This window comes from Melanerpes formicivorus, unplaced genomic scaffold, assembly GCF_026170545.1.
Source record: "Melanerpes formicivorus ecotype bairdi unplaced genomic scaffold, bMelFor1.0.p_v2 SCAF_117, whole genome shotgun sequence".
NCBI lineage: Eukaryota > Metazoa > Chordata > Aves > Piciformes > Picidae > Melanerpes > Melanerpes formicivorus.
Genome location: NW_027142469.1, coordinates 1,107,877 through 1,119,482, shown reverse-complemented (window position 1 = coordinate 1,119,482; position 11,606 = coordinate 1,107,877). Strand labels below are relative to the sequence as shown.

Here is an 11,606-nt window from a genome sequence, read left to right as displayed (position 1 = left end):
GGGACAGAACGGCACAGAAGGCTCCATAACTCGTCACACAGGCCCCGAGTGCGGGGCTGTTAAGCTGACAGGGTGCCAAGGGAACAGGCTGCCATGAAGGCAGAGACCCAGGCCCTGAACTACAGGGGGGTCACCTTGCCGCAAGACGACTTAAGCGGCTTCGCTGTGTCCATCCAATCAAAGGAGGGGCAAGCCGAGCTCCCACCCCACTCGAGGCCTCCAAGGAGACTGCCGTGGAACCGCCCAGAGCCCCTCTTTCCCTCCTGGGAAGCCTAAGCTAAGCTACAGCCTTTTCTAAGGGACCTAAAGGACAAGCAGACTCAGGCACACAGAGGCAAGAGGGGCCACACACACAGCCCTTCCCAAGAGAGGGAGCAAGCTCTGGGCAGCCACTGGTGGGGCAGGCATCCTTAACCCCGAGCAGGAGAGCAGAGGGTCAGACCTGGCCCCCCCGGGGATGCATGCAGGTAGAGGGGCCTCAGGATGCCAATCGTTGTGACATGCCCCAAGTACAGGGCGTCACGCTGGCCAGGCCGCCAGCAGCCGAGAAACTGTTTAAAGGGCCCTCCCCTGCTTACAGGGGGGGCTGGGGTCCAGGCAGCTACACTTCCCCCCATACGGGCCGAGACGCCGGCTCGGACCCTCCTTACAGGGTTGCCAGTCTCCGTGCAGCCAAGGAGCTAGGTGGCAAAACGCCTACAACAGCAAAAGCAAAGACCGAGCCCTGCTTACAGGGAGGTCGCCCAGCACAAAGCCAACCAGGGCACCCTAACGGTGCTGGCAAAGATCTTGTGTTACCACAGCCAAATTGAGAGGGAGGTCTCATTGCCCAGGGCGCCTTTCTCCTGTCCTGCTCTTCAGCCGGACGCCGCTCCTCTTGCCTCGCCGCCTCTTGCCTCCGCCGTATGTTGCCTCGCCGCCTCTTGCCTCCGCCGTATGTTGCCTCGCCGCTCCGCAGCGGGCCTCTTCTTCCTTCTGTGCCAGCCACTGCCAAGGAAGGAGGACAGAGTTAGGCCTCAGTAGTGCCAGTTGCTCCCCGCCCGAGGGAAAGAGGGAAGCCTCCAGCCCCGCAGGCAGCTCCCCATGGGCACCCCCCGGCCAGCTACCCGCCCGCAGACACCCCCAGCTCTGCAAAGTCTTCCCGCTTTCGCTCGACTCACCCAAGCGGCGCACGGCACACTTCCGGTCGGGACCGCAGACGGGCGCCGCAGCAGACGCCCTGGGCAATGGAGCTGGGCATGCAACGCAGCGGCCAGAGCGGCTGCACGACCCTGCTTACAGGGGGCTGGAGCCGCCGCTGGCATTTCAAAGCGCCCGGGATGCCAGGGCACTGACCGGGCCCTGACTTACAGGGCGGCCCTGGTCCCAAAAGGCCCACGGAGGCTCCTTCTCTCCGCTTCAGGGGCATCTTGACCCACACCCCGCTAGCCGGGGGGGGTGCCCCACACAGGCTGCCAGCTGAGCGCAAAGGCACTCGGACCCCGACCCCTCTTACGGGCGGGTCGAAACCCAGGGAGCTGAGAGCTTGGCCTGGCCCCGCAGCTACAGGAAGACAGCAGCCAGGCAGTGGGGCATCACGGCCAAAGGCCGGGGGGCTGTGGCCCCAGCCCCGAAGACGGGGTGGGGCGGGGGGGAACAACACGCTAAGATAAGCCCCACACACTCCCTGGCCCCATGCCTCTGAAAGGCCGGGACCAGATCTACCCGCCCTGATTACAGGGGGGGTCCCTCCTTGAACCTCCCGCCGGACACCGGCAACGCACTTCCCTGCCTACAGGGCGGTCGCTCTCGGCCCGGCACTCCCAAAAAGCCCCACGGAGAGCCACGGGCTCTGGCCTGCGCCCACTTACGGGCCGGCCCTCCTGGCTGCAGCACAACACCACCTCTTCAGGAGCCCAGGGACTGACCTCAACCCTCTAAGGGTTTGTTCCTGTTAGCTGCCAAAAGCAGCCTCCCCAGCCCTGCTTACAGGGACCTTGGGCTGCTGCTGGGGACAGAAGGGGACAGAACGGCACAGAAGGCTCCATAACTCGTCACACAGGCCCCGAGTGCGGGGCTGTTAAGCTGACAGGGTGCCAAGGGAACAGGCTGCCATGAAGGCAGAGACCCAGGCCCTGAACTACAGGGGGGTCACCTTGCCGCAAGACGACTTAAGCGGCTTCGCTGCGTCCATCCAATCAAAGGAGGGGCAAGCCGAGCTCCCACCCCACTCGAGGCCTCCAAGGAGACTGCCGTGGAACCGCCCAGAGCCCCTCTTTCCCTCCTGGGAAGCCTAAGCTAAGCTACAGCCTTTTCTAAGGGACCTAAAGGACAAGCAGACTCAGGCACACAGAGGCAAGAGGGGCCACACACACAGCCCTTCCCAAGAGAGGGAGCAAGCTCTGGGCAGCCACTGGTGGGGCAGGCATCCTTAACCCTGAGCAGGAGAGCAGAGGGTCAGACCTGGCCCCCCCGGGGATGCATGCAGGTAGAGGGGCCTCAGGATGCCAATCGTTGTGACATGCCCCAAGTACAGGGCGTCACGCTGGCCAGGCCGCCAGCAGCCGAGAAACTGTTTAAAGGGCCCTCCCCTGCTTACAGGGGGGGCTGGGGTCCAGGCAGCTACACTTCCCCCCATACGGGCCGAGACGCCGGCTCGGACCCTCCTTACAGGGTTGCCAGTCTCCGTGCAGCCAAGGAGCTAGGTGGCAAAACGCCTACAACAGCAAAAGCAAAGACCGAGCCCTGCTTACAGGGAGGTCGCCCAGCACAAAGCCAACCAGGGCACCCTAACGGTGCTGGCAAAGATCTTGTGTTACCACAGCCAAATTGAGAGGGAGGTCTCATTGCCCAGGGCGCCTTGCTCATGTCCAGCTGTTCAGCCCGGTGCTCCTCCTCTTCTCAGCTCCTTTCGCCCCCCCACACCTTGCCTCGCCGCTCCATAGTGGGGCTCTGTGCCAGCTGCCTCTGAGGAAGGAGGACAGAGTTAGGCCTCAGCAGTGCCAATTCCTCCCCGCCCAAGGGGAAAAGGTATCACTGCTCCTCCATCACTACAGGGTTTTTCTGTTCAAAATGTCCTTTCTCTCCTTGCATTATCATAGCTTCTATTTTCAACATTTTCATTCTCTGCCCTACAGATTTCCTTCTCAATTCCAGGCATAATTTCCCTTCCTCCCGTCCAAAATGGCCTCTGTTTCCCTCCCAAACATCCCCTTTCCTCCTTCCACCTTTCCTCAGCTCTTCCCTCCCATGCCTTTCCTCCCCCTCACTCTCCCTCCTAAATAAGCTGTGATTTTCCCTCTCAAATCCTCGTTTTTGTCTCCCATAGGTTAACTTTCCTGTTCATTTCTGTATCTTGTCTCACAGATATTTGCCTTAAGTCTTCCCTCCAAGCTGCTTCCTGTGTCCCCTCTTCTTTGCTCAGGTTTTCTCAGGACAATTTTCACCTTCTCCCTGTGGATTGCCTCAGGTTCCCTCCATGCCCGCTCTGCCCCCAGCACATTGCCTCAGCTTTTCCCTCCGAAAGCTTTGGCTTTTATCCTGTATAAACTGCCTCCATGTTTTCCCTCCAGGATGTCACCTCTGCTCTTGCTTACCTCAGGGCTTTCTCTGTTTGCATTTTCTGCCCCACAGATCCTCTCAGTCTCTGTGCCCAAATGTCACTTCTCTGTCCCCGAGTCTGCTCCCTGCAGAGCCTCGTTCTGCCTGAAGGAGCAAACAGCAGAGGCACACTCAGGAGGTGCTGAGCTACAGAGGGAAGTGCCTCAGGTTTTAACGAAACAGAAATTGTCCCCGAGCTGATTCCCCTGCCCCCGGCCGGTCTCACCCTGCGCCCTCACGAACCTGCCCAAGCCCCTGCGCTGCCTGCCCTGCCCTCCGGCATCCGCAGCTCTGCCCCAGGAGCGGATCCTCCCAGACCCCAAACACAGCGCAGCTGCGGGCTGCGGCCCGGCCCGGCCCTGCCCCGGGCCGCTTCCCGTTCCCGCCCCGGCAGCTCCTGAGGCGCGCGGCGCGCGCCGGCCCCTCTGGCGGGAAGGGCGCACAGGTGAGGCCGGGACCCTCCGGGCGCTCACAGTCCCCACAGCCAGGCGCCTCCCCTTGCCTCAGGCGGCGGCCGCGCGGGAACAGCGCGCGCTGGTGCCTGTGGCGCGGGCAGGGCGGGAAAGCCGCCGCGCGGGAACCCTCAGGGCGCTCACAGCCCCCAACACCCCACAGCCCCCCCCCCGCCGCGGCGCCTTCTGTGGCGCTCACAGACACAGCCCCCCCCCAGCCCGGCCACCCTTAATGTCCTTTTATTAAAACCAATACAAACACGTGTATGTTCCGGGCTGGAGATGACAGCACCTCAGACACTGCCTACACAAACTCCTCCCTTCAGCTGCTGCAGCTCTGCCCCAGCCCAGCCCCGTTCCCTCTCACGCACCTCAGCGCTGCCTTCAGCGCTCCGCCACCCCCCGCGCTGCCCCAGCGCTGCCCCTGCGCTTCGGGAGCCGTCCTCGCACCCAGCCCGTCTACCGGCGCCTCGGCTCAGCCTTCCCCGCAGAGCCGGAACTCCCCCAGCCGCTGGAATGCCCTCCGGGCCGCCCTGGCAGCCCCCCCTCGTGTTCATTGCACTGAGGACATCTGCACCGACGGGCGGTTGAAGCTGCACGGCGAGCGCCTCAGGCTCTAAGCTCCCGCAGGTCTCCCCGGGCCAGCCCTCCCTGTCCCCGCTCGCACCTGGGCTCCTGTCCCTCGCGGATCCGCCAAAGCCCCCCTGAGGCGCCTGCCAGGTCTCCATCCGCCGGAGCGCTGCCACAGCTGCCCTCTGAGCGCAACTCCCAAGTTCAGCGGCGCCTCTGGCCGGGGCCGGTCCCGCCCGGGCCGGGCGCCTTTGGCCGCTCGAATTCTCGCGCTGAAGCCCTGGGAGGAGCCCAGGCCCCGCCCCCGGCCCCGCCCCGCGCCTCAGGGCGCTCAGTCTCCTCCGCCGGCGCTGGCGCGCCCCCCAGAGAGCCTTCGGGCACCCCTGCTGCTCCCTCTATGAACTGTATCTCCATCTGTAGTGTTCTGAGCGGCCCAGGAGAGACCTCACAGTTACAGAAGGGAATTTAAAACGTCCCTCTCGGCCGCCCCAGGCCCCCCCTGCTCGAGCCCCCCCCGCTCCCTCTCCCGCACCTGCCCGGACCCTGCCTCAGGGCGCTCCGCGGTGCTTGCCAGAGCTCAGCGCCGGAGCTCTGCCCCAGCGCCGCCTCCGCACTCCGCGGCCGCAGGCTGGGGTTGAGCTCTGGCGGCAGAGCCGAGCGCCTCTGCCCCTTGCAGGTCTCGCACCGAGCCCGGGCCGGAGGGGCAGCGGCCGGCGCCGAGCGCTGCGGTGCGGCAGAGCGCTGGGGCGGGGAGCCCCGGGGCGCACAGACCCCGGCCCCGGCCCCGCCGCGGTGCTCACAGCTGCCCCGGCTCCGAGCCGCCCCCCCCAGCGCTCTTCCCCGTCCCTCAGAGCTCTCGCAGCCGCTCGGCACACCGCAGGGCCGCCCCTGCCTCCCCCGCCCGGCTGTGCCCCCGGCCCCCTGCCGCGCCTGGGGCTGTCCTGCCTTGGAGCTGTCCTGTCCCAGCAGCACCCTGGCCCCCTGCGGCCAAAGGCGGAGGCGGGGAGGCAATAACAATATTAATGATGTATTGATCCAAACGCCGCCGCGCAGGAGACACAGAGCTCTGCCTCTCCGAGCAGGGCTCCCAGGGCTGACAGCCCCGACATCACTTTGCAGTCAGCGCATTTAGCACTGGCAATCACCCATCTCTTCTGTCTATTGCTCTCCTCACTTAAACCCTTTGATGGTCCCCCCTTCATCTGGTGTCTTCAGTGGAATTGCAGGATCTTAGATTTTGGGGTCTCCCAGCATCGGGGGGGCTCACTCTGGTGTTCATTGTCGTCCCCCCCCATGTGAGGAAATGGCCTCAAGTTGTATCAGAGGATGTTTAGGTTGCCTGTTAAAGAAGCTTCTTCACTGAAAGCTTCTCAAAAGACTGGAATAGTTTCCCCAGGGAAGTGGTTGAATCCCCATCCCTGCAGATGCTTAAGAGACAAAGAGATTGGGATGAGACTTGGCAGTTTGTGAGCTGTTGGGACTGCGGAATCTGAAAGGCCTTTTCCAACCCAAACGATTCTATTATTCTATAAAACACTCACCTGCAGACAAGCTGATGAGCAACTTCCCTCTGATGAAAAGCTTCTGGAGACCGTGAGAAACGAACTCGCTGCTGAAAACTTATAACCAGTTTATTATAAAATAAAGGCAACACAGCACTGGGCGCAGAGCGAGCTTGCTAGAGCCGCACCCCCACAACACGAGGTGAGCTGATAGAGACGGCAAACAGACATATTCATATATTAAAGCGTACATATTCATATATTCCCCAGCACGCTCCCACCCCTCTCCATCAGGACAGACCAAACCTGCACTTTTGACCTGGCCAGTCTTTAGACCTGTTGGCACCTCCCCTTTCCCTCCCAATACCCCACACAATACAGACCATCAGCCCAACGATCCAGCCCCACGCTCCCCAGTAATCCCCCTTGCGAAAGCCAAATATTATAACCAGTTTCTCACAATCCCTCCCCTTCTTTCTACTACATTTGGCTTGAGCCATAATAACCTAACTTGGCAACAATTCTACAACAAGCAAAAGGATTCCCAATTTCAACTTCCTGGTAAAGGGAATGGGATAACAACAAGGCAAGGATGTTCCTTGCCTGAAAGTATTTCCTCTTTTACTTTAATAGGTGCCATACACAGTGAGTGGCTATGCTATATATACCAATACCTGGGTGACAACTTTCTCCCTCTGAGTGGTTAATCCTGGGAATTAGGAGTCCAGTTTGACTTGCAACTCCACTCACATGGCCTATGGGGTTGCTGCCCACAGCCATGGTTCTAGATCTTCTTTGTGGCAATTACAGAGGTCTACCCGGCCTTGCCTCCTTCAATCCCACCAATGCTCTGCTCGGACCGTGTCTCCTTCCCTTGTCCAGGGAGGTTGTACCAATTTCGAACCCCGACCTCTTTCTAGTTTGTGATATTTTCAGGCAAGGACCATTACCACTCCTATTCTGATACTGGAACTCATCTTTATGTCCTCCATTTGGGGTACCTCAGTCCATTCAGTGGATGGATCCAGCAGTCCTTTCTGTATTGCAGTCCCTGTGGTCCCACTAGCCGAACACAGTTTTTGGTACTTTAACACAAAGAACACAGATGAATCCTCTGTCCTAATCACTTCAAATTAGAACTACAACAGCATACATTTATAACCACACACACTCTCAGCACATCGTTGTAGTGCAGCAGAAAAATTTACCATCACTTTTCTAAATAGCCAGTTTACCATTACACTTTACCCATCCCCAATGACATCAAGTCCCAGGATCTTTTATACACCGAATGAAATCCTTGGTATTTTCTTGCAATGCAGATTCGATGTCACACAATGTCAGATGTTTCAAAAGGTGGGTTTGTCTCGCTAGTTCCAGAGCCTTCAGACCAGAGGTGTTACAGGTGCAAGTCAGCCAGGTTCAGAGGCACATTCCTGAAGTGCTCCTTTTACTCAGGAAGCACGTGTCCACCCTTGTTCTGCAGTACGGACAGCTGGATCTGTTGCTAACAAAACCAAGAAAAGATCCTTCCCAGGGGGAAATTAGTGACTCTCCTTTCCAAGTTGTTATTAACACTTTACCCCCAGCTTCAGTCCCATATACATCAGGAATCCCAAAGGTGGGATCTGAGACCAGAACAAAACAAAAAGCCGCTTTCTGGGCCTCCTCTACTAGTAAAGGTCACTGATAAGCAAATTGGCCCTGACCTACTTACAGAATCTAATAACTTGGAACAATGCCCTACAGGATTTTTAATTCCAGTCCAGTCCTGGGTCAACACCCCATATAGATGTACAAAAAGATCAAATTATTTGTCCATGTCAGGCAAATTTAAAACAGAGCATCAATCAACATTCTTTTATTTATCCAATCACTCATCGTCTTCTGGACTCCATTAATATTACTATTGAGGGCTAATTTATCATATAAGACTTCTACCTTTTTTTCCCTCTCTGTCCATAATCACCAGTACCCTTACAGCAGTTACCAACATTCTAGCTTTTGCCTTCTGTTTCTCTACATCCCTCCTTACAAACACCTTCCGAGCTTCACGCAGTAATTCCTCTAAACCTCTGTCGTGCCAATCCTCAATCTTTTCCAATTTCTAATATCTGCCCATGGTTTTGCCACAAACTGCATCCTGAGAAGTATCACCCCAGCTGCAGAACTGGGATCTATTCCAGAATAGAGCTGCAAACTTCTCTTTAATCCTAGCATCCACCCCATAGGAGGCTTCCTCTGATGCTCACTATAGGCTTTATCAAAATTTCTGGGCACAGCTTCAATTCCTTGTCCCATGTTCTGTCTCCCCTGAAGCTGTTGATGGTCCCACTGAGGATCTTGATTAGGCCACTTCTGATTTCTTGGTGGCCCCCCCGCTCTGATTTTACCTCTCCCATATTCTCACACCAGCCTGTCTGCCTTTTCCTTGTATATGTCCTGAAATATGGGACCAGGGGTAGGGCGTGAAGCCCTGATCCAAACAGCAGCATATGCAGCTTAAACCATTTTTTTCTTTGATTTTCCTTCTCTCAACTCATCATCCCAATACTATAATATGATCCCCAAGGCGCTCTCTGAGATGGGGATGGGAGGCAGTTCTGATGACTTGCTTTTGTCCCGTTCTCCCGATCACTAATCACTGCCCGGGGGTCAAAACCGAGCGGCGGCAGTTGAAGCGCCGGCTCCGAGCCGCTAGCCGGCTCCCTGCGAACGACCGACCCCCCTCGCTGTGCCGATCCCCTGCAAAGTCCAACCGCAAAGAAACCTCACCCGCCGCAGCCCAGGTCCCTGCCCTCCCTCCTGCGGAGGCCTGAAACCACGGAAAAAAACCTTCCCGAAGCAGGGCCCTCAAACCGAGGTCCCCCCCTAGAAACCGGGACGTCAGACCCGCGAGCGTGACCGCGCCACGGGCCCCCACGGCCCCGGCCCCTCCAGAAACCGGACCGCAGGATACCAAACCCCCGAGACCGGGCCCCTCACCGCCGGGACACCGGGACGCAGCGCCGGTCGCCCAATCCCTGCCCCACGTGGCAGAACCAGCCCACCCACAATCCCCCCACTCCCTTTGAGTCACCCCCAAAAAGGCACAAAATAAAGCAAACTGCCCAGCCAGCACCTCCTGCCTTTCACAGCAAGGACTGAACATTGCAGCTTTGGCCAAGACTATCAGCCCAAAGAAAGGTCTGGCCCCTGAGGAGCTAAATGCAAGTGAACTGTCTGACACCACCACAGTCCTGTGAATGTTGCAAAGCAGTAGTGCATGCAGTATAATAATTCGAAAGTTAAGGGCTGCTCAAGCTTTACACAAAAGTATAAAAGTTCAGAGGGAAAGCCAACTCTTGCATGAGAATAAAAGTAAAAAAAAGAATAGGTTGGAAAAGACCTTTGAGATCAGCAAGTCCAATCTATCACCCAACACCATCTAATCAACTAAACCTGCTGCTGCATATTTTAACAGCAATGAAATTCAGTTACTTGTCATTTAAGAGCCTTTACCTTTTTTGCTACCCACTTAATGACAACTGCTACCCACAATATTTTCCCTGCAGTAAAAAATTCCACCATGGAGATCTTAGCTGAAGCAACACTGCTGATTAGTCTCACTAGGCCAGAGGCTACTCCCCATCTCTGCAAACTTCGTGTAAGAGACTGGTTGCTTGTTTTGGTTCAGTGTTGCTAGAACACAAAGCCAACAACTGACATCACTGCCACAGCCATGCAGCATCAATTGGACCGCAAGACTAGACAGAGGTTTCCTGCTTTCTTCCACACCTGAGTGTGGAGCTGATTCCAATAAATTTGGCCTAACCTCTGCACGTGTGCTCAAACCCATGGCCTGGGAGACAGAACAGTTCAGACAGCCCGAAGACCACCAGAACCCTTCCAGTGACAGTACTGGGCATGCACACCACTGCTGGGTGGAAGCTGTGGGTAAGCAAAACTAATCACAGAACATGCTAAGTGATTCTCAGAAGAGAAATGAATATATAATGTGACCAAATGCAAGAGGAAAGACTGCCAACGTTGGACCCACTGAGGTGGAAGATGAGTTGGCCTTCAGGCCGCTGCAGGTCTGTGGTGGTGGCAGCTATCTCAACTGACCCTTTCTTCTTTCTTTCCTTTCTTTTTCTCTCTCCCCCCTTTGCATTTGCAAATTTGCTGTCAGGCAAATAAAAGTTACTTAGTGCTTGACTCCATCTTGAGTCTTAATTCTGTTCTCTGGTCTCTGACTGTGCAGAGAGAGACAGTGTGACATGAAAAGCAGGGGGAGAGGGACTGGAAAAGGAGGGATGCAGGGTGGTGAGAAAGACTCAGCACAGGGGGATGGGGAAAGGAGGAACAGAAGGGGACCTAAAAAGGAGGGGGGAAAAGGGGGCTACAAAAGGTGTGACACAAGGGGAGAGTGGGACAGGAAAAGGTAGGACACAGGAGCAAACCATGCAGTTTTGAACCAGAGCACTTACTCATCTGAATAGCACACAAAGCAAAACACTCCAGGTTATAAGATGAAGAGCCTAGCCCAAATTTCCTTTGTTTTGTGAGGGACTTGCAGAGAGTCGTTGAGGGGGCAGTAGGTATCCCCCTACACCCTGGAGGGTGCCTGCTACAAGAATTTTGGGGTGCCATGTAAGTGTAAAGCACCATGCTTACCTCATACCTGCAGAAGCTTCTGCTGTTTTTTGCAGCCTTGTTTGAAGTCCAGCTCCACCTCCAAGGTGCTGCCCACCAATGGGCAGGCCACCAGGCAGCAGGCCAGAGGACAACATGGGGGTGTGCAGCAGGGATGGCCACTGGAGCAGCCAAGAAGCTGCTACTCTTATAGACCCCAAGGAGTGATCTTGACGCTATGAGGGGGCTCCAAGACCTCCAAAAACACGGACCTGCAGCAGGCTGAGGTGAATCAATCACCCCAGTGCAGGAGCACGGTGGGGTGCAGCTCCCACCATGAAGCCCAGTGTCACCTGACCACCTCCAGCAACTTCTGTGGTATCTTAATTCACAGCGGAGCTGGGCTGGGCATGTAAAAGGAAAACAGCCCACAAATGGAACCTGCAAAATTTTCCACAGGGTCACATTGTCCTGTTTAATGCTACTGATCTCCTGCTGAAGGCAAAGGGATTCATTCCAGGCTTCCAAAGATTCAAATCCACCACAGATCAGAATGAATCAAAGCACCACCAATCAATCACCCTTCCCATTTATTTCTTCTTGTAGTTTTCTATCGTTTGACAGAGCAGAAGGAGCGGATGCAGCTCTGAGGGTGACTTGGATGGGTGTCTCTCTCTGACTCTGCCCCACATGAACGGTGTTCCCCATCTTTTCATCCTTTGACAGACCACCACTGTGACTGGATCTGGCAGTGATGTTTGCAAGGATGTCACTAACCCAAAGCTGTGTCACAGAGCCAAGAGAAGTCAGCAAGTGGCTCCAGGTGACTTCAGTCTGCGGCAATGATGCTGGCCAAACCTCCCCCACCAGCAAGAGGCAGAAACGGAGA

The 11,606-nt window shown here is 56.5% G+C and overlaps 1 long non-coding RNA gene across 1 annotated transcript; it reads right to left on the bottom strand.

Moving 5' to 3' along the window:
- Positions 1 to 2,685: 2,685 nt before the first annotated feature.
- On the bottom strand, positions 2,686 to 5,094 carry LOC137456139 (uncharacterized). The gene is made up of 3 exons (XR_010990960.1): positions 4,699 to 5,094; positions 3,576 to 3,684; positions 2,686 to 2,946 (listed from the first exon to the last, which is right to left on the bottom strand). It is a non-coding gene; the product is annotated as an uncharacterized lncRNA (long non-coding RNA).
- Between the last annotated feature and the right edge of the window lie 6,512 nt (positions 5,095 to 11,606).